The following is a 24,581-nucleotide window of genomic DNA, read 5'->3' as shown; positions in this document are numbered from 1 at the left end:
TCCAGCAATTTCATTAGTGCTCAAATGAATCACAGCTTACAAAAATAAAAGTAACGAATGATCTGGTCAAGGATTCATTAGATTGAATAAAAAGTTATTTGAAGATCCAAATAAAAAAAAAAAAAAAGCATATAGGAAATATGGATTACAACTTTTAGAATGAGTTTGATTTCCTTCCATTGATCAATTAATTTCTTGATGTCATAGCCCAGAGATTTGCTTCCTTTTTGGTAATGTCCCCTTGGGACATACTGCTTATACCTTATGATTATTATCATCTGATTTAGAAGAAAAAAAGCAATGATGTTTTCTTGTGTACTTTTATATTAGGTTGAAACGCTATACTGTAAAAATTTTGAATGACTTACTATTCCTATACAAAATTCTAATGAGGCTGTATCTTGGGGTTAAAAATTTAAACATCAAATGAAAGGGAGTGCATGAAGATGTGTCTTTGCCCATTACACCCGTCTTGTAAACTCACTGGTTATGCCAGTGTAAGGTTTTGTATAAATTGTAATCATTTTAAATGGCAAAGAAGTGAGACATGAAACCAAGCGGTGGTTCAGGCAGGGAACTCACTTTTAATCAGTCAATCAAATCAAGCTTATTAAGCGTTGATAACCAGACAGTTGTCAATCAAAATAGCAGTACCTTATCACTAACAACGTAATTACTTGTCCAATGATGGTCAGGAAAAAGATTCAGATCTTACCTGATCCATGACCTCCCTGCTGTGAATTAGAGTGCACCTCCTCCTCCCCAGCCTCCACCTGTTTTTTGGCTTTCTCTAAGGTGGGGGGGGGGGGGCAGCTATCTGCACCCTGCCCTTGGCTTTCCTACAGTCAGCCTCTCCACTTATCACTGGAAAGATTTACAGGCAGGGGTTCGCCGAGGCGAGGCCAAAGGCCAAATATGTATTATATGTTGAATGTGTTATCCTAGAACGTCTAATCTGTAATAAATATTTTATCTATCGCATGAGTTCTCTGACAAATCATTGAGGCTCCATCTCTGTAGCACGTAGCCAAAAGGTGCTGCATATCTAAGAATCATGATAACAAACTGGTTCTTTTGTAGTTCAAAGAACAGTTGTGATCTCGTGTTTATGCATGGGTTGTTTCTACTTAAAAAGCGGATTTTGAGCATAGATGCGAACCACAATCAATCCAAATAAAACTGATTCTAAAATTATTATTTATTTCTTAGTAGATGCCCTTATCCAGGACGACTTACAATTGTTACAAGATATCACATTATTTTTTACATACAATTACCCATTTATACAGTTGTTTTTTTTACTGGAGCAATCTAGATAAAAGTACCTTGCTCAAGGGTACAGCAGCAGTGTCCCCCCCCCACCTGGGATTGAACCCACGACCCGCCGGTCAGGAGTCCCGAGCCCTAACAACTACTCCACACTGCTGCTAATCAACAAAACTTCGGCCTAAATTGGTCGTCACCTGTATTTCGTTGTGCAGAGTTGTTCAGAATCCTTCCACCTTCCCGAATGCTATCTGTCAAGGCCTGTAGGTTGACCTGCAGCTTCTGTTGTGATTGCATTATTTAATGTCTTTGGATTTGCTTTGTTCCTGAATTAAACTCCTTTGAAGTTTACAAGTAATAAAGTGGTTTTCACCATACCTCTCCCTGGTGAGGCTGGTCAAATTATATTCATCTTTCTTAAAAACCTACATCACCTTATTATGTGGTGTTGTCTTTCCTAAGAAATAATTTGGGTTGCATGCCATAACATTACCAATAGGGTGTCACTGATTGAGTCTGCTAGGTGTTCAAATTGATCTGGAAGAATACATGACCATTCTTCAATGATTACCGTCTCTAATTCTTTCAAGGGCTTTGGGATAGAAGTCTGCAGTCTGTACAACATCAATGGAATCTCCTGTCCAGCCAAGGGCCCTATATCAGCCCTCTATCAAAGTCACTCAGATTAATTTCTTGTCCAACCCTACTACAAATACACTATGTAAACCCTCTGAAAGACAATTACTTAATGTGATGCAAGTTTTAGTGTTCTATTACAATATATTCATTGTAGCAGTTTCAGATACATGTTAATAGAGGGCCTGATGAATGTGAGATCTGTCATTAGCAATGGTTTACAAGCTCTCAGCTGCTTTACTCACACATTCAAACTCAGGCATTACCCTTGTGGTGTATAATTACCAGTCACAAGTTTGAGAATCCAGCAGTGTAATCTGCAGTGTAACCGTTTTATTTTTTTGGGGTCCTATTATGATGCAAAGGCCCATTTTCTGAGATGAATAAAATAATAACAGCAGAAAACAAGCAAGAAAAAAAAAAAAAAACTTTTACAGGAATGTGTGCAATGAATGGGTTATATATTAGCATAATGGCCACAAATTGTTTACTGTTACCATCCTGTAGTCTTCCATTTGAATTTATCTTCAGCACTATATAATTAATTGCAAAATACTGGTAGTTATAAGATGTTACACTACACTATTGAAATTTCTATTAATTTGCATTATTTGAATAACTATTGATCTTTTTGTTGTTTTATAGCAATAACCAGCCCACTGTCAGCACTCTCAGCGTATCTCCAAAAATAAGAAGTGGTTATTATTATTATTATTATTATTATTATTATTATTTATTTCTTAGCAGACGCCCTTATCCAGGGCGACTTACAATCGTAAGCAAATACATTTCAAGTGTTACAATACAAGTAATACAATAAGGGCAAGAAATACAATAACTTTTGTTCAAGCAAAGTATAAGTGTGACAAACCACAATTCAATAATACAGCAGATAATAGTGATAGTTACATCAGGATATGATTAAATACAAAGTACTACAGGTTAAGCACTTGGCAGATTACAGTTATACACCTTATACCCCCACAAACCCGTACACTTGACTACCTCTACCCATAACATTTGTTTTCCTCTCAGAAATTTGCCTTCAGAATAGTACTCATTACTCAGAACCGAATCCTGGTGATTAGTCTGGTAAACAAACACGAAAGAATGTGTGTTTGTTACCTAGCAACCATGAATCTTCAGAAGCTCAGAGTGAACAGAAATGAGCTGTTTGTTACAGCCTTGCAGTAGTGAGTGGCTGTGGTGAATGTTCTTTCATGACTTGTTAAAACATGTTGCTTTGCAAAACCACTGAATAGCATTAGGATACACCTGGACCGTTACTACTGTATGAGGTGTAGAGATGACACACCGTGTTTGTTTTTATGTTTATACAAAATGTGAGGTGAATAGCCTCACATGATAAAACATGTTATTTTCAGACTAGGGGCCCTAACAACCCCAGACAACAGAGATAGTCTCATGGTACAGAATACCAATGTCAACCAAACAGAACACTTCACATATATAAAATACAGTAGAATATATTGTAAGATTATGCCTATGTTGATAGTGCTGAAGCATGAAGTTTCAGTTCTTCATAGAGTCAGTCAACTACCTCATTTTGCAGTTGTTTCCATTTTAGTAAAGAGGAACCAGGAAGGTTACACTGACCTCTGTAAATTCAAATAATTAAATTACAGGGGCACACATGCATATAGGCTTAACAGTACACAGCCAAACAGTGCCAGGATCAGATTTCATCATGTCCTTGTTGAGTCGTGATCCTGTTTCTTTACACTCCATCTGCTGTAAAACAGAACAAATAAAGGTCACGAGTCTTGCAGTAATAGTATAAAAGACTCCAAATATATCCTGTGAATATACATATGAAATCTTGCCCTGTCCAAAATTGCTTGGGCAACAAAACATCTACTGTTTAACAGGTTAAGGGTGCTTCTTATCCAATCAGGCCCCCCCCCCCCCCCAAGCACTCCACAAATCTTTGGATACACTGTATTGATTTCATAGACTTGGCTATTTATGACTATTATAAGGAGGGGGGAACCTACAGTTTGTTATGGATTTACATAACAGGAATATACATCATTGAATTAAATATAAAAGGCATCATGTCACAAGCGAGGGTGTCTAATGAAGTTATTTCCCATTTATACAGGGTATTTTGAAGTTAACCACACTATGCCACATTATGTTTAAAGAAAACAAGGAAGTCTTTCTAATTATATTTTATTCTTATTACAGCACACAGGTTCAAGGCATCAGAGGGGAACAACCAGCCCTCAACCCACACCAAGGAGGGTATAAATCAATATGTTTTTTTATTTAGGCAGAATAGGGTCGATAAAAACAGTAATGCATATGTTGGAGAATAAATAAATCAAGAGAGACATAAAAAGGCAACAATTAAAACATAGAAAACAAATCACAGCTACATATTGCACTTGCCCTGGCTGGATCTCCGGTGAAGGACGTGGCTCCAATCTCCTGCCACCCAAATTTAGTATAATCAATTACCATTTCTCCAGCAGGGGGCGCCCCTCCGCCACCGGGTCTGAGCCAACAGATTAAATAGCTCCGAGCCCTCTCAATCTTATTAACGGTTTGATTAAATCAGTGTTCTATTAGAGCTGGGCCTCCACATTCAAAGCCTTTAGGTAATGCATTCCCAGCTCCTTTAATAAACAGATCAAGAATAGTGCATTTACCTTCTAAATAATGCAATAATTTCTCAGTTATACCTGTTATATCTACGTGTACTATATTGTAAACATAAGATAGCCTCCCCTCTTCACAGATTCCAAATAAATTAAAAACAACAAGTCATTTTAATTACTAAAAATGCGATTGCTATAATTAATAGATTAATTTGCTCCAAAAAAAAAAAAAAAATGAATCGGTAGCAACAAGTATATCGAAGCAGCAAGTAATGAATGTGCAAGTTGAAGACGTAGCAATTTGAAAGTAGCCTGCGAGCTAAAGTGCTTAACTTATTTAAACAATAAACATCGGGAGTAGCAAAGTATGCATATAGCAGCAACGACACAGCAATGAACTGAAAACATTGGCTTTTGTTTCAGCAGCTATAGTATAGCAACGTCCCACTCCCCGGCTCTCGATAGCTCTCCGGCCAGTAAAGTGCACAGTGCTTCCACGCTAATCTCAGGCCGAACGCCGCTTCCTCTCCTTCTCTTGTTTTTCTGATCGGCTACATCTTCCCGTACCTCGCGCTCATCCATATACAGGTTCCGATAGCAATTCAAATCTCTCCTTTCTCCCGGTTGTTGGCAGACTTTATAGTGAGTGGCTAATTAAACATTGTTTGCACCTGGAATTCAATCAACAAGTCGTTCCATTCTTAATTCATTTAAAATTACAGTTGGTATGAACGAGGAACGTCCAGCAGCAGTGTACAGAAAACACAATCAAATAGTGAATTACAATAATACAAAAAGAGTACATAAATCGTGGTCAAAATAACAAATCAATTCAAATAAACACACTGTGAGAAGAAAAGAAAACACAATTAAATAAAACTCAAAAAGTCATCATCATCATAATAATAATAATTAAATAATAATCTACAGGCACTTTTGTCACCTGTGACAGTCATACCCCTTTTTGCATTGCAAAGAGGTTAGATTGGATTCACCCCTGGGAATGATAAACAGCCACATATAGAACTATTGTGTGCCAAGAAAAATAAATCAAGACAATTCACAGACATTTAAAACACTGTGAAGGTATTTATATACTTTTTACTGAGAAATACTAACATTTCAGAACAGCATGGTTCAGGAGGTTTTGAAATACATTTATTCAAGTTGACAGTTGTGGGAAACTCAGAGCAGTTGGTTGCTCTGCTTCCATGTTAAAAACAAGGTAAGTTTCTATTCTAGCTACACCCACCAATGAATTATAAGCTATACTGAACTCCAAAGGGTATATCAGCTCTTTGTAAGTCAAGTTAACTTTTGTGATCTGGACATTTGGACCTCGTCAGTGTTCTTACCATCTGTTATCAGAGGCCTGGCAGTGATGTATAAATCCCTTCACATCCTGCAAGTACCTTCTCCAGCACAATCAAAAGGTTCTTTATGGCTTTGGTTTTCAAGCAGAAGAAATCTTGGCTTCCAAGTGAAGTGAGGAAAATCTTATTGTAAAATCATATCATTACATCAAGAGCAAAATTCTTCAGACTGCTGAAGAGAGCGGCCCACGTCATCAGAACTAAAAAAATTAAGAAAGTCACGCTTTCTGCATGACTGTATATGAATGCAAAGGTTCTATGGTTTTAGTCTGGACCTTTAGTAGAAAGTTTTTGAATTGCTTGTTTGTGTTGAATTGCTTTGTTGTTTCTTGTTGGTGGATTGTTGTATTTAATGCAGTTAATGCATTTTTTAAAAAAAAAAATATATAATGAATGCCTAATAGAGATATTCCACTGTGGCTTATTAAAACAAATGTATACAATTGAGTTTAGTCGCAGTGTAAAAGTCACACTAGGTACAGTACTTCACAGACAGGAAATGGGAAGGTGTGACGAGCCACTGGTGTTGATTGTATTAAAATCTGCCATGGGAGTATTACCTCTATCCAGCAGAGCTCAGTTCTCCACAGCCACTTGGGGAAGGCACTTTAAGATTCTGTTTTATTTGTAGTGGCACCTCTTCATTTAGCAGTCAGTCAAAACACAAGTCACGCTCTTCCCAACAGCTGCCAAAGTCTAACTTTGTAATTCTGATATTCACCTCTGAGGCAGTCCTTACTCAGTGAGCTGTACAAACTCTCACAGTTATAGTGAACGCTGGGAAACTGATTTACTGCTGGAGCACTCACTAACATTCCATGGGAAACATTGTAGATGTGAAGCATGTTGCTTTGCTGTAGTTCCTCTGGGTCTTTGTGGGATGTTTGTGTTGAAGGACCGGAATCTGTGATCAGGACACGTTCATGTGTTTTAACTGACTGCTGTGTTTAGGAAGTGAGTGAGTAGCGGGACAAACATTTGGAAGCAAAGTTTGGAAATCTGAAAAAAGGCCAGATACCCAAGAGGATATCAGTAAAGCACCCAAATACACAATGCCTGGAAATACACTTGTCCATTAAATGTTATTTACTTGTAGCATAACCAGACTGCATGTGCAATTAACGATGTTAAACAATATTAGGCAGTTATGTACTGAAAAATCGGTACCGATTTATGTTACCATGCAATACTTACCAGTAGTAAAGATTTTTACCCCATTCCATGATTCATAACCTTCGCCTTTTGTTTATTAACTATTATTACTTAAAAGAAAATGGTAAAAAATGACCTTATTAATCACTCTATTCCTCCAGATTGTTGCCCAAGAAAGTGTGGCTGGAATCATTTGTATGCTGGTAAACAGGGTAATGACTTGATGCCCAGTACCTGTGGTTCTACCTTCTGAAAACAATATTATCACGATGTTTGATCTATATGGCTCTTTAGTGTTTTCGTCACTGACACTCACTTCCTTAGAGATGGTCGTTACCTGGTTCCAAACAACATGGCGCTTTCAATGTTTGACACTCACTTTTTTCGAAGGGAAGAACAACTAATTAAAAAGGGAGAAAACTCACTCAAATGACAGAAATTTCATTCTTATGACGGTACACTTGGTATCTTGAAAGCCAAAGTCAAGGCTAAAACCTACGATGTTGTGATAAGTTTCCCACTAAATTGACTCTCGTTTGATATAAAATGATTTAAAAAAACATTTTTAAACAAGAATAAAAATAGTACAGTCAAACCTGTACAAAGCAAATTATTTTGTGAAAGCTATGAATATGCTTGCCTGTCTGCAGGTCACACAAAATGTTTGAAATAAAAGTTCAAATTGTAATTCCACATAAAAATAAATAATAAAAGTTATATAACTGAGCTTACAATTAACCCTGCGTCCCTGGACCTGTTTCCAGTTTCAACATACAAGTGCAGTAAAAAAAGTAGCCAAGCATATTGTCTGTATCCCTTACACACTACTGTAACATAACAGCCAGTATTGTATTATGAACAAAAGGACAAACACTACAGAAATAAATTAATAAATAACAACATATTAAATAACCACAAAAAATAATTCTGCATCATTAAGCTAGCAAACTTGAAGGCATATGACAAAATGTACATATCTCTGCTAGACTCACTTTCTCGGTTTCATCGTTGTAAGCATAACACTCTTAAGAGACTGTTATAAGAAGGATCTGCACGCTGTTCAATGTTGTTGTTGCTGTTCTGGTTGCCATGGTTCCCGTGTTCCTGTATTGCTGCCTCCTGTGTGTGTAAGCTGTGAAGCTGGCAGAGCCGTGGGCTCTGGCAGGTGTGAGAGATCGTCCAATGTAAACGATTACTGGAACGATTACTGGAACCAAGAACCAAGCGTGTCTCTCTGTTTTCTGCCTCCTGCCTAAAACGCTACAGTATGTTTATTGATTACACTGTGTAACAATTATTATTTTTTTTTTGGTTCCTGGGTAGTAAGTGTTATTTCCTAATTGCTTATGCCTCAAAAGTATAGAAAATGGCTATTATTCCCCACAAACTTTGCTTTTGTGACCAGGACAGTGATATTTTGAAATTTACCTATTTCCAATGAGAAAACGGGCGAATTTGTGTCTTTTCGTTCACATAAAGTCAGAAAAAAACAACATATGAATCCAAATTAACATGTATTTATACTAAAGTAATACAAAAATGACTACAGAAGATTTAGAAGTGAGTAGTTTTTCGAGATTTACGATTACTGTAAATCACTTTCACGAATCAGCCCCCAAATGTAGTCTCCCATCATGTTCTCGTTATACTGTCCTTGGTAGCGGCATTCAAAGTCCAGTATATCCTGGTGGAAGCGCTCGCCTTGCTCCTCCGAGTACGCTCCCATGTTCTCCTTGAATTTATCAAGATGAGCATCAAGGATATGGACTTTGAGGGACATCCTACAGCCCATTGTGCTGTAGTTCTTCACCAGAGTCTCAACCAGCTCCACATAGTTTTCGGCCTTGTGATTGCCCAGGAAGCCCCGAACCACTGCGACAAAGCTGTTCCAAGCCGCTTTCTCCTTACTAGTGAGCTTCTTGGGGAATTCATTGCACTCCAGGATCTTCTTTATCTGTGGTCCGACGAAGACACCGGCTTTGACCTTTGCCTCAGACAGCTTAGGGAAGAAGTCTTGAAGGTACTTGAAGGCTGCCGACTCCTGATCTAGAGCTCTGACAAATTGTTTCATAAGGCCCAATTTGATGTGCAGTGGTGGCATCAGCACCTTCCGGGGGGTCCCGGCCGTACTCATCATACTTCAAGGCGTCCAGCAAGGTCTTGATGCTGTTGTAATCCTCTTTGAGGTGCACCGAGTGAGCCAGGAGAAGAGATGGGTACTTGTTACCATTATGGAGCAGCACGGCTTTGAGGCTCCTGTATGAGCTGTCAATGAAGGACAGTATAACGAGAACATGATGGGAGATTACATTTGGGGGCTGATTCATGAAAGTGATTTACAGTATAATCGTAAATCTTGAAAAACTACTCACTTCTAAATCTTTTGTAGTCATTTTTGTATTACTTTAGTATAAATACATGTTAATTTGGATTCATATGTTGTTTTTTTCTGACTTTATGTGAACGAAAAGACACAAATCCGCCCGTTTTCTCATTGGAAATAGATAAATTTCAAAATATCACTGTCCTGGTCACAAAAGCAAAGTTTGTGGGGAATAATAGCCATTTTCTATACTTTTGAGGCATAAGCAATTAGGAAATAACACTTACTACCCAGGAACAAAAATTGTGTTACAGTGTTACAGATAAAAGCCTGCAAAAATGGTTACTTAATACAGGTTTGAGTCCGTCGTTGGGTAAGAGAATTGTAGCCACTGGTCGTGTTACACAGGTCGCTTGGTGGTCGCTTAATAATTATCATTGGTAAGAATTTAGAGTGGTCACTTAGACCAGATGGTCGCTAAATAAAGGTGGTCACATGAGCATCCCAGATCCTACTCAAATATTTATGAAACAGCCCATTAACCACTTATCTGTTCTCGTTAATCAATTGATTTTGTTTTTCATTACAGCTGGGATTATAAAGGCTTTCCTGCGGAATTCTTATGAATGTAGCACCAATGAGCAGTATTTATGCAAGCAGTATGTGGATGGAAAAGAAATGAACGAAGCTGTTCTCCCTATTGATAGGTTTCAATGGCAACAGGTAACAACCTATAATTAATAGTATACCTGTAGTTCTGCCATCATACAGGTATAAGCAATGTGTAAGTATGACATCAGAGAGCTCTACAAAGCTTTGGGCTGGAATTTCAGAGGGAAGCCACTCTTGTATAATCAAACACAGCAGCAGATTGTAATAGTAAAAGCTCTTTTCTGCTTGTTTTCTTTGAGTCAGAACTATAGTCCCAAATAACTAAATCCATGTAACTTTTTATTCAAACCTGAGAAAATGTATTTATGTATATTTCTGTACTTTGCATTGTGGTTTAAATGACCCAAGCTATACTGAGGATTGTAGATGGTCAGGTCATTTTATATGTCAGACGCTGGTATCTACCAATTCAGCCATTTATGTTAGTTCCAGAAAGTTTACTATAATAATACTTATAAATAAAACCATTAAAATGACATAATAATGTTTTAATAGTTTATGTAGTGTAATCCTCAAACTAGTGTAAGGAAACTCCAATAACAACTATAAAAGCCAATGGGGGTTATACGACTCTTACTATCAATTATATGAAGTAGCTGTTAGTTGTTTTAATGGAGGAAAATTCTTCCAAAATTCCAGACCAGGATGTTTTTGGTATGCTAAGACTTTTTATCCAGCCCATTCATATAGTCCAGAGAAAGACGATTCCTTAAAAAAAAAGTTTAACATTGTTGAGATGTTTCTACGGTGAGGTTTGAAACTACTGGATAAAGATATTATCATTTTTTTTGTCTAAAGTAAGTTGCTGCCAAGAAATAGATTTTGAATGGCTTGTTTAAAAAGCCACGTGGATTTCACAAATATGTGGCCCTGCATGTGCGAAGCAGCTGTTATGGTAGCGACAGACATTAAGGCAATATTTTGAACATATGGACAATATTACTGGGTAAAACTTTACATTACCTGTTCTGTAATTAGGTTTAACTACTTAAGCAGTACGTCCTGACACAGAAAGCAGTACCAGGCATTATGTTTGGGTGGTAAAACCCATGGGAATGTGGCTGGAGCCTTGATAAAGTAATTGTTTAATAGGTAATTAAGGCTCCAGCCACAGTATAAAAGACCAACTCCGGCCTCAGAGTTTGAAAATAGATTTTTTGAGGAATTAAGACCAAGAGCAAATGCTACCAGCCACTGAACAAAGGTACCCGCTCTTGAGAATTATTATAGTATGTGTGTTATTTTTACTTTGGCCAAAGTGCCCTTTTCTTTGCGTGTTTTGTTGAAATCTTTTGTGTTATTATTTAATAAAGATACGGCTGCAGCCGTTTCACCCCGTATCCTTCGTTTACTACTGCTTCCTGAACCTGATGTCACCACCCACACATATCACTCAAGCCATAAGAACATAAGAAAGTTTACAAATGAGAGGAGGCCATTTGGCCCATCTTTCTCGTTTGGTTGTTAGTAGCTTATTGATCCCAGAATCTCATCAAGCAGCTTCTTGAAGGATCCCAGGGTGTCAGCTTCAACAACATTACTGGGGAGTTGGTTCCAGACCCTCACACTTCTGTGTAAAAAAGTGCCTCCTATTTTCTGTTCTGAATGCCCCTTTATCTAATCTCCATTTGTGACCCCTGGTCCTTGTTTCTTTTTTCAGGTCGAAAAAGTCCCCCAGGTCAACATTGTCAATACCTTTTAGAATTTTGAATGCTTGAATCAGATCACCGCGTAGTCTTCTTTGTTCAAGACTAAACAGATTCAATTCTTTGAGCCTGTCTGTATACAACATGCCTTTTGAACCCGGGATAATTCTGGTCGCTATTCTTTGACAGTCCTGCTTCTTGCGGATATGAATACAGACAAACATTGGCGTCTGACATGTATTACTGGCACAGTGATGACTGTTATAGACCTGGCATGGCAGAAAAGGAAATATTGACGGTTTTCAGGGAATTTAGGGTTCACTGAACTCGGGGTTTCATCACACTGATGAGGCCATTTAATCTTTTGACACCTAATTTAATTTCCCCTCCTTCTGAATTACTTCCCAGAGAAGGAGTAGGGTAACCCTGTTATACAGGGCCACACATTTCAAAGTGGTTCCTGCGATGTGCAATCCCATGAGAGATTGAAGTTGTCTATAGAAAAGGTTTAAAAGCACTTCACAGTCTGCTTCTTAGTGGAAAACTTAACTAACTGTCTTAGTGGTTTTAATTTTATTAACCACAAAAATGTTCTCTAGACCACCTATCACTCACTGCCCTTGTGCAGAATGTGGTTAGAATGGAATTTCCATTATATTAATTAACAGGGATGATCCAGGCTGCCTAATGTTTCTTTTATTTACAGCCATGCGCATTTCAATGTGGGCATTTAAGAGAAATCTATCATGTGAGCTGTGAACACTCTCAACACATTAAATCATTTCCAACTAGCGGTACTATTAAGAACATAATAAGTAGGAAATCATTTTGATTGGAATGAGAGTAGAGGTGAGGTTTCTCTGAGACACACTGACTGGGTCTGTGGATAGAAAGGCTCAGCAGTAATAACACGATGAATAATAAATAGGGTCATCTCTGTGTTGATTGCTGAGGGTGTTTCACCCTTATTTAATCCTTCAGGCATCATCAATCCTTCATACTAGTGGAGGTCTCTAGGCAAAAACGATCTGCCCCCCCCACCCCCCCTCCACCTGCTTGCTATTCAACACAATGAGTAACGAGAGAGGAAGCTAGGGACGTGTAGCAGGACAATCGAGTTACACTGGTCTCCTGCTGCTCTCAATTCAAGTCAGGTTGCCAGTTCATTAAAAAAACACAATGACAAGCTGAAAAATACCCTTGGATAGAGATGGACTGAGCAAATGGAAATGCACAGACTAGTGAAATGTATGCCAACCTCCATAGGGTCTGACACCTACTAGAATACTAGTGTGCCCACCACATATTATGTTATGTAGAATTTCTTTTTTTTTTTTTATGTTGGCCAACTGTGACAAGGATGACATATGTGGCGACGTCAGACCAGGAAGTAACTGCAGCACAACACAGCAGACTGGGGTTTGAACCGAGACGCTACGCTTTTTATTAACAAAAACAAATAAAAGATTTAAACAAAAACACAAAAGAAAAGGGCACGCTGGCCAAACAGACAGACCACAAACAGCAAGTATTTCGCTGGTTTAATAACCAGCACGCTTAGCAATTGTTCTAGTATTTCTTCAATTATTTTTCTCCTCTCTATTATTATTATTATTATTATTATTATTATTATTATTATTATTATTATTATTATTTATTTCTTATCCAGGGCGACTTACAGTCGTAAACAAAAATACATTTCAAGAATCACAGCACATGTAATAATACAATTAAGAGTAAGATAAAAATACAATGACTTTGGTTCTAGCAAGTACAAGTATATGACAAAATACGATTCAATAACGGAGCAGATAACAGTGTCAGTGATAGTTACGTCAGGATATAATTAAATACAAAATACTACAGATTAAATAACACTTGTGACAAATTACAGTACTCTAAAGCACAGGATTAAATGCAGTAAAATAGGGGGCAGATAAGAGCAAGTAAAGCGCATTTAAGGAAGAGTGATAAGTGTCCAGAGGGAAAAGAGGAGTTCTACAGGTGCTGTCTGAAGAGGTGAGTCTTGAGGAGGCGCCGGAAGGTGGTCAGGGACTGGGCAGTCCTGATATCTGTAGGAAGGTCATTCCACCTTCCTACTCCCATTCTCTGCTCCCTGAACACTCTGCCCCATGTGGCCAAACTGCAGCTCTTTTATACTGGTTACCGAGGGATCAACTAGCTATCAATTATTATATTATCCCTCTGTCACCTTTTGCACGAGTTTACTATGGATGAGTGACTGTCTGCTAATTATATACTTAGTAGCTGATCAGTCACACATTCCCACGAGGTGTTTAAAATATAAACACACAATGGCAGTGGCATCTCGCTTGTCCGGCCAAACAATACACAAGACAAAATATGGCTTTTCTACGTCATATAATACGCATCAAAACAACAAACACACCCTGTCACACCAACATACTTTATAAATCCTACTTTTTTGAAGGACATGAAAACATGACAGCACTGACAGTCTGCTAGTGAAACAATGCTTACAGTTTCTTCTTGCCATGACTTTTATCAAGTCTAATAAAAGTCATATAGTCATTACACTACACTAGTAGTGATAATCTGTCTAAACAACTTAAGTTTCTGTTTCTTTAGAACAACATTCAGGTGCTTTCTTAAATAAAAAAAAAAGTGCAGCTTCAAACCTTTCTGAATTATTTTACATAGCAGTACATTGCAATAGGTATATCAGGACTATGCAATATAATTGCTGTTTCATTGTTAATTGCCAGTACAGTGTATGGAAATGTTGGGCAAGGTTCTCATCTGGAAATTTTGTTCAGTGTGATTCAGGTTTCCATTTCTGCTCTGTATGACCCATATAATTAGGGTGTATGCAGTAAGCCTATTTAAAGCTTCCTTTGATCAGTTAGCTTAGTGTGGATCTCATCTCTATAGGTTACAACCCACCAGCCTTTTTAATGTCCTTTATCCTCTGATTAAGGTGTCAGGTCTTTTCTGTGACCGAGGAAGGAAAAATGCTTACAAGTTTGAAACAATAGCCTCCTCCCCCCCCCTCCCCCACCCCTCCCCCCAATGCCAGTAATGCAGCCTGCTAATGTTATTATTAAAGCTTTCTCTGATGTCATAATGACACAATAACAGAGTTCAATTCATGACTAACTAAAGGAACTGACATCACAGCTGTTGCAGTGCAGATGACCACATAAATGATTTACTCAGCACTGCAGGGAACTGACTGGACAACCTGTGATGACCACACTTTTGATGCACCCAAGTGCAGTAAGCAAGCTCTCAAAGCCTGCAGCTTTAACGCTTTGTCTGCTTTCCGTGAACAGTTGAAATGATTGATAAGTTAAATGGGATTTTAATATCTGCTTTTCTGTTTGGTTTGACTCAGTCACTGCAAAGGATAGTTACTGATTAAAAGACCTATACTAGGAAGCACATCTAGTTTGTCAAGCCATTAAACTGGATATTGTAAGAAAGAAAAAAAGACATTCTGTACGACAAAAGCTGTGACTTCCACTAGAACATCTTCCTGGAGGAGTTTCTTTTTCACAACTCTATACATAGACTGGCATAGACAGTGAGATCAGGAATGAGCTTTCTAAGTCTCATCTTTCCAAACGTCACAAGCTGAATGTGATTTGTTCAAGTCAAACACTTCCTGTTTAAAAAGGAGGATGTACATAGCTGTAGAAAGCAGGTGTATGTTTTATACTGCCTGTCTGCCAGTGCTGGGTTTTACCTATACACACACTGATAAAATATTACCATATTTATTAAACATGTTAACATGGTTTAACTTTATCAAAAACACACTCCCAGCAGAGGCATTTACAACTTCCTGGATCTTGTTGAAACAATATGTATTATTTTTTCATAAAACAAATATGAATTTAATAATACAAACTACTCCTAATGACTCTGCTTTTGACACAATACCATACAAGTCATTGCAGGGGAAGTTACCATAATTTAATATCTGTATCACTTTAAAAAACAAAACAAAAAATGGATTAATTCAAACTTGTTAGACCCACAGAAACCAAACATATAAACATAATGAAAACAAAATTCAAGATTCTGGAAAAAAAAAAATGTCAGTGTTATGATAAGGAGTAGAATCCAAACACCTGGGACGGATGTCATTCTTATAAACGGAGGGCACTGTATAAAATGGCAATCTCACTATTTCATGCTTGAGCTGACCTTGGGACCCAGAAGCAGGTAATGTTCTGGCCTGTTTTAGTTTTTTCTCCCCCTCTTACACTCCTTAAAAAAAAGGTCATTCTGGTTTCTCTGGCCTTCAATTTGAAAACGCACATAAATAAACCACATAATGTTTAGCAGAACAGCACCATGTATGCAGCTTCTCTCACCATTACAATGCAATGACTAGCTTTTCCTGTGAAAACTCAGGGTCACAATCCAGTTAATATCAGGTGTAACGAAGGATGTTTACAGAGCAAACGTAGCAAAACAAGGAGTTATCAAAGCATATGCCTAATCATTATTATTTTTCCGCTAACCACCTGATGTCCTTGAACTTGTACATACTGTAAAAAAAACAGCTGCCTTCTATTCATGAGAGCAACAAATCAGATTTATAAAGAGCTTAATCTCGTCTCAGGCACTAACCATCCATCTCCCAGACAGTGCAGGAGGCGTTTGCAGACCATCTCACAACATTTAATAACTTGTAACAGAACCATGCAGTGCATACTAATCAGTTGCTCCTGGTTTGATGCATGCAGCCAGTAAAGTAACCCTTAGCAACCTGGTTTGAGACTCCATGTGCATACCATGCTGGTTTCACATGTGTATTTGCCTAAATACTTCTCTGTCAAGCTTGTATTAAACAATGACAGTGTTTAACCTTGCTGGCTAGAGTGCAGAAAAAAATAATTGTACAAATGAACTGCTGTTGGTAGGACAGGGCCATAATAAAATGAAAAATGAGTCATTGCCAGGAACCTTTTTATGTCTGTGCACGTGTTAATTCTGGCTCCATTCCAAGTCAAGTCATCCTGTTTCTGATATGAAATGTTCAACTAATAAACTCTATTAAGTACATGCAATGCTTTTTAACTTGAAAAGAATATAACAGTTCTGGCCTTGTTGAGGTATACTGTCTTTCAGTATTTTTAGCTCCCACATACTTCAAATAATCATAAAATTGTCGGAACGGGTTTCCCAATAAATGCCTCCATGTATTTAACATTTTTTCTGTTTTTATCACTGAAAACAAATATTCTCCAATATAAATATATAAATAAATAAATAAATAAATAAATAAATAAATAAATAACACAATTTTTTTAGAATTGAAGTTGATAGCAAATGATCTAGACAGCATTCAGAACTGGGCAGACACATGGCAAATGACATTTAGAGAAATGTGTAAAGTATTGCATGCAGGCAATAAAAATGTGCATTATAAATATCATATGGGAGATACTGAAATTGAAGAAGGGAACTATAAAAAAGACCTAGGAGTTTATGTTGACTCAGAAATGTCTTCATCTAGACAATGTTGGGAAGCTATAAAAAAGGCCAACAAGATGCTCGGATATAGTGCAAAGAGCAGCAACCAGAATTATCCCGGGTTTAAAAGGCATGTCGTGTCTCGACAGACTAAAATAATTGAATCTATTCAGTCTTGAACAAAGAAGACTATGCGGCGATCTGATTCAAACATTCAAAATCCTAAAAGGTATAGACAATGTCGACCCACAGGACTTTTTTGCCTTGAAAAAAGAACCAAGGACCAGGGGTCACAAATTGAGATTAGATAAAGGGGCATTCAGCACAGAAAATAGGAGGCACTTTTTTTTACAAATTTTTACTAATTTTCCTTTCAAAGAGTAATCGTTCAAATTCTTATTTTTATGAGAGAAAATGTAATAAACAAACATTTAGGTTTGGAATTCATGAATTGCATTGGAGTACCCTAGCACTGCTTTTAATGGTTTTGAAGAACTGTATCCCCCTGTTCCTGTCTTTGTACAAAGTACAGTATTGTAGAAACATGCAGAGCCTTAAATAATGTGGCAAACTGGTTTCATGTATCTTTAATGACATTCTTATCTCATTGCCCTTTGCTATGTCTCAACCATTTTATTGATTAGAATAACATGCACTGTAGTTTATCAGGAAACACTCAATCAAATGCATGGCATCATGCGTTTCATTAGCCGCAGTGAGACTTCTACAATTTCAAAAGCAGTTGTCTTTGGATATCACTGGTATTGTGGGGGGCTATAAATCCTCAGAAGAATCTAGGGTAATATAAGAATTTGACCTCTTAAAGTCTCACCCACTTATCTGTCAAGCAGCCATTAAGTGAAGCAGAGTAATTTGAAGAAAGCACTCAGCAAAATATACCTACGCAATTCAATGGTGGTATTAATCCCACAACTTACTAATGCTGTATTGCAAGGTGACATCCAGGCTTACAAAGGGAGTCTCCATCGACTAGACCCCCTTTTCATGGAATTAATCACATAACTAATGAATGCAGAGGGTTCAAAAGGTTAACATTATTCACTAAAGACCCAATAAAGATATAAAACAACTTGGAATGATTTATTCATTCACATCAGTATAAGAAGCCAATGAAAAGCATTATAGAAAATTGAAATCATTAATTTAGAAACAGTTACAGACGTGCTCAAATTTGTTGGTACCCCTCCACAAAAAACTAAGAATGCACAATTTTCTCTGAAATAACTTGAAACTGACAAAAGTAATTGGCATCCACCATTGTTTATTCCATATTTAATAGAAATCAGACTTTGCTTTTGATTTTTTATTCAACATAATATTGTAAATAAGAAAACAAATGAAAATGGCATGGACAAAAATGATGGGAGCAAATGCATTTGCTACACCAGTCCAGTGCACTAGATTTGACCTGTCCAACATGGCGAGTTTGACCCCAGCTGTCCCTCTGTAGCTGTTAAGATACAGTTTGCAAACTGCCAGCTGTGAGTGAGCTTCTGCTTGTGGGTGTGAAACTTTTTCCTCTGTGATGATGTAAGTAGGTTGCCCAGTAGAGGAGTGGGGTGATAATTGGAAATGGTTAAGGATTGTTTATTGCCAACCAACCCTGTATCAGTAGCAGTAGCATGTAGCAGTGGCTGTGGGAAAAGCAGCAGTCAGATCGGCTTCACCTTTCAAAGTGGGGGCTGGTGTGGAGCAAGCCAAGGGTACCAGAGGAGGACTATGGAGGATGTGACTCAAATACATAGAAAAGTGGAGGATATTATTTCCATTGTCATGCAAATCAGGCTTGAACCACCCCAGTGTGTTAGCTGGATTCCCCTCTGTGACCTAAACACAATGTCAGTGCAGCGGAGCAGAATACCTCCGTAAATCTGAATAACGAGTGTGCGCAATGTAAGCTCTCAAGCATTCCATTGCTGTTTAAACACGAGTTTGGAAGAAACATGCAAACTGAGCTAGCCAAGGTCCAAGGTTCTTCTCTCCTTCCCATGCAAACCAATTGCAAATGTCTTAACAGGGAAATCCTGCAAGTGTGAGCTGCTGTCTTACTTTTTGTTTTTCAGATTGTGTAAATTTAACAGCCTTTCAGTTCCTCCAGATCAGCTGAGCCTTGCATGAGGAATCTATCGCCTAGGTAACCCCCTTCCTTGCTCGCCCTCCCTCCACACAGCTCCAGTGTGGAAATGTGTTTAGTCCCACCAGGCAGTCGTGAAGAACCAAACATCGAGCATACACTTTGTCAAAGTATGACCTCACTATTACTATATATATGAATTTATGATTGAACCCGTATTTGCAGAATGTAGCATCATGGAGTAATATTATGGTTTTGTAAACCAAAATAGTTAATTTCTTGATCTGTCTTTAAACTGTTTGAATTTAGAATTTAATTTCTAAATATGATTCAGTAGGACATCAACCTATTATCTGAAAGACAGATTATTTCAAAAAGAAAATAATTTCCCTAGCTTTAGTAACGTTTGGTAATAACATTAAAAAAAATCATATTTTGTAATATACAGCTGTGACCAAATGTTTTGCATCACCCTATAGAATTAACAATGTTTGCTTCAAAAAGTTGAATGAAACCTGCTGAATGTTACGTTAACATATTGAATTACATACTGCTTCTAGTTAGTAGTTTTCCATATACTTAAACTGACAAATGTGACATTTCACAATTTAACATGAAATACTGAACTACTGTTATGGCTTCCAGTAGACTATTGCGATATCATTTTGTAGTTTCTTTGAGATTACATGATGTTGAACAAAATAATCAAATCATTATATAGGTTATTTAAATTATGTCTCAATCCTAAAATTCTCAGTGATGCAAAGCTTTTGGCCATAACTGTACCTGTAAAATACTTTTGCTGGCTTACTTTTTATATGTTTCAGTTTCCAAATTAGCAGCGTTGTTTGTTCAATTTAGAACACAATCTTAATAAAAAATACAATAAAACTCACAGTTTACAAATGGAATTAATATTGCATCCCTCCTGAAACAAAGATTCTTCTTTTTGCTAGGCATTATTTTATCTGTATCTGTCGGTGAAAAAAATAAATAAATAAATAAAATTGTAGCAATACAAGTGATTCAGCTATATTAATAGGGGCACTCAATGAAAACAATAAAAGCTCAAAATAATAACAAGTCCGGAAGCCATCTTCTCGTTGATTCAAAGCAGTCCAGACCCGGGTAGGCTACAGTAGCTCTTAGTTAAGGAGGGGCTCAGCATTTTTTCTAAGAAAGTGAAACAAATCAAAACTTTGGCTAAGCAATCCGAGAGACTGAACACTTAACGAGGGGAGGTATATCTCTTCACCTCTAAATGCACAATCCACCTTGAACAATGCGCTCAACACTCTCTTCTCAATTGCTTCCCGGCTTGGGTCTCACAGCGGCGGCGGCGGCGGCGGCAGCGGCGTTCCCCTTGTACAAACTCTGTCAGGTGCGACTCTGTGTGGTCCTCGCTGTCGCTTAGAAATAGCGGCACCGTGCAAATGCGCCGCTTGTCTTTGTTTCTTTCTAATTGGGTTGTGTTTGGTTTCTATCTCTATTTCTCCGTTCACATCTCCTTACGTATCTCCCAATCTCTGTCCTCGTCTCTCTTAAAACCCTTAATCAATTAACATTAATTAAAGACCCACTTGTGGAAGTGCGCTTCAAAGACAGCACACTGACAAATTATAATTGTTAATTAGGTGGGGATACCGTCCAGGCAAGTGCCGTGATTCAAATCATTCGTGCAATTAAATAAAATCAAATACAAAAGCAAAACATCATGCAATCAATCATAAATAGTGCAGTGTGAAATACAAAATCATATTGTGATGAAAGAAACAAAACATATACAAGTGAACAAACACAAAATAAAAATAAATCAGTAATCACACCTGCAACATATGGATAAGACTGGCGCTAGATAGGATTTCCTAACTAATGTTAGGATAGGGGGAGACACTTAGGAAATTGTAGACACTGCTGACATAGGAAATGCTTCTGTAATACCAAATTAGGAAAAATCCTATCCTAGCCATGAAAGATAAGATAGGAAAGCAAATTAGAAAATTGTTCTGTAATACGGCCCCTGCCCTCAAAAAGTGCTCTGGCTTTTCAGTTCCGTACCACATCATTGATCGTTATTGTTGTGTTACTACCTGTTTGACAATGTGATCAATAATCCTTACACTATCAGTGCACTAAAGTGGCAATTTTGAAAAAAAAAAAAAAAGCTTTGAAACAGAGTTTCAAGTTATAAGTGTAAAAAGTTGACAGGATTTTAACGATGAAAAGAAAAATTACAGGTACGGTATTTAAAGTTGTAGCATCTCGTGGGGATGTGTAATGCTATACTCTTCTACTTTTTAACTAGGGTAACAGTGTGGAGTAGTGGTTAGGGCTCTGGACTCTTGATCAGAGGGCCGTGGGTTCAATCCCCGGTGGGGGGACACTGCTGCTGTACCCTTGAGCAAGGTACCTTACTTAGATTGCTCCAGTAAAAACCCAACTATATAAATTGGTAATTGTATGTAAAAATAATGTGATATCTTGTAATAATTGTAAGTCACCCTGGATAAGGGCGTCTGCTAAGAAATAAATAATAACAATGGTACTTTTCAATGCTTTTACCACAAACCTCAAAATACTGTTTATAGACAATGAGTGGTAATGAGGTAGCATCTCAGTTGTGTATCCTGGATACCTATTTTAATAAGTCTTTATATAGAGCTGGTCAGGTGGAGGGCTTTACACTGTGGTATATAAACTCTGCCGTTATATTATATTATAAAGTATACAATTATGCATTTTGGCTTTCATGAATTTAAACAAACAGTCTACCACACATGTGATTATTCCTTATGTCTAGACAACTATCACAGCTGGTGATAAGGATTTCAATATGGCTGAAGAGCTCTTCAGGTAACTATGACTACAAAGTCAAAACAGTGACAGCAGAGGGCCTAAAAGGATTCCAAGGTGTAGGAGTGATAAAGGGCCATATTGCTAATCAATAATGTGGCAGTTTCTTTTTTTTATTTCAGTGACTAATGTATATAAAAGCTCTTTAACAATCAATTCGCCGCATATATTGCTGCTTCCAATGAAGCCCAACTATTATATGTCAGAAAAGGGCTTGTGTTCAACACCCATTAAATGTAGAATGTAAATGGAAGTTGGCAACGTCTGATTTCTGTCAGCTGTGCTTTGCTTAGGTTCCACTCATAAGCCTCAGGGAGAGCTTGCTTGAACAACTCTTATCTCCGATACTGGTTATGTGATGGATAGCTTGAAGGCGGCCTCCTCATACAACACAGGAAACTGAATTTCAAGTACCATACAAGTACAGCTGTTGAGTACATCACTATATACAGCATGAAATCACATTGCTATGTTAAAATTAAAGCGTCTTATCTACTTAACAAGATAAGACAAGTATGGGCAGCAGATTTCAAATACAGGAAAACCATACATACACGAAACACTGTGCTATATATCGTATTGATGCAGTCAAACTAAAAGGACATGGTTTGTTATGCACATTTTAATACTGTAGGGTTTGTTATATTAGCTATTTCCATTCTCAATGTGCATAACAAAATCGTTTTAATAATATTGAAAAAAAAAATTGTCATTTTAAGTACTGACACACCTTCAATATAAGTGAAAGTGGAAGCTGGGCATCTAGTAACCCAATTGTTTAGCCACAAAGGGGCCTGTGGTGGAGATGTGGTATAATGAGATATCTCATCAGCATGTACTGTGATGGAATAGGAAGACTTGTAAATGTTAGAAATCTCAAAGCACTTTTATTTCTGTCTGTTTTTAAGTCAGTGAGAAAGGAAAACCTGGTGACAGATGACAGAACATGCATTTGGGGATATTTAACTGGTAGCATTAGCAGTGTGATACACAGATCATTTAGGGAAGGGTTTATTTCATGCAAGCCACACAATCCAATATAAAGTGGAGACTAGGGAAGGGGTGAAGGACAGGACAGGTTTACCAAGCCTTTGCTCCAGTGCAATGAAAATAATGAAGGAGGTATGTGTGTTGGAGTGCCTGAAATAACATTCTGAATTAACATTTGATCATTTGCATTTTTTTTTTTTTTAAATGTCACTTGAAATAAGTGGAACTGTGCACAGCAGCAAAAGCTTAGTACATGTGGCCCCATACAGTGTGTACAATATTGCTATTTTGTAATTTTTAAAAGCTTATTGTATTACTATTGTATCCACAAAATTATTCATTTGAGTTGGGGGACAAAATGAGTGCTTTACAAAGCAGGTAAATACCTCCACCAAACTAGTAATTAAATAGGTAGCACATGAGAGATGCATTGTTGAAAGCAGGCCAGAGTTTGTAAAAAAAAAAAAAAACATCCTTCACATGGGTAGACGAGGCAACCAAAGGAATTGACTGAAGGAGTAACCCGCACATGGGGAAAAAAATGCATTGGCAAAGCCTAATGCCCCACAAATCAATCAGTAAAAACAGCACTGCAGGACATTGATTCACATTCTTTCATAATAAGCAAGTGAGGCTCAATTACAGTTAACAAGGCTGTATGTAATTTATAATCAAACCGAGAATGGCATTTAAACTTGAATCACCTGCTTTTCGGGTGTTTCTGGCTATAGGCTCTTAAATCGTTACATATTAATCCTCCCCAGTGAGACATGCTTTAAATCTTTTCTAAACACGTCTGGTAATCCCGATGCTATCCTCAGGACATTTTTTTTACCAGTTTTGGAGTACTTAAAGTACATCAAACACTACCTAAAAAGGTAAGTTAACAGTAAAATCGACTGAAGAATGCATTAACATTTTCCTGAGGCAGCGGGATGTATTTTTCATTAACCTGAAGTCTGTTTCCAGTTAAAGACAAGTTTATAGGCTCTCTGTGAAAGCTGAAACTGTTTTTAGGTTTATTTATTTAAAATGGGGATAAGGGGCTGATCCACAACTATACAAATACCACAGAACTTTCCAGGGTTACCTATGCATGAGGAGAAGCAGACAGGCGCATCTAGAGCAGTAGCTTCTTATTTATAACACCTGAATGTGCGTGTTCCTATAACTCCTTCATGACAGTGCACTGCGTGAAATGAAAGCGAGATTGCTAATTTGCTAAAATAATGCTTTCCTGGGGGGGGGGGGGGGGGGGAGAGGATGTGTGGCAGGGCAATGAGCCCAGCGCATGGGAAATGTGTGTGTTTGTGGCAGGGAGAAGGTTAAAATCTCCCTGCCAAACTAAATTGTTAATTATTTTATTGTTTAATTATCACCTGCACCTGGCTATTATTGTAAATTAGAGCCATGTGCAGGGTATTAAAGAAAAACAGACAGTCTGCTCAGGGCTGCTGCTGTGAGAAGGAGCCCGATTGATAAGTGTGC

Source organism: Acipenser ruthenus, chromosome 11 (assembly GCF_902713425.1).
Source record: "Acipenser ruthenus chromosome 11, fAciRut3.2 maternal haplotype, whole genome shotgun sequence".
NCBI classification, from domain to species: domain Eukaryota; kingdom Metazoa; phylum Chordata; class Actinopteri; order Acipenseriformes; family Acipenseridae; genus Acipenser; species Acipenser ruthenus.
This window is presented reverse-complemented; position numbering follows the sequence as displayed.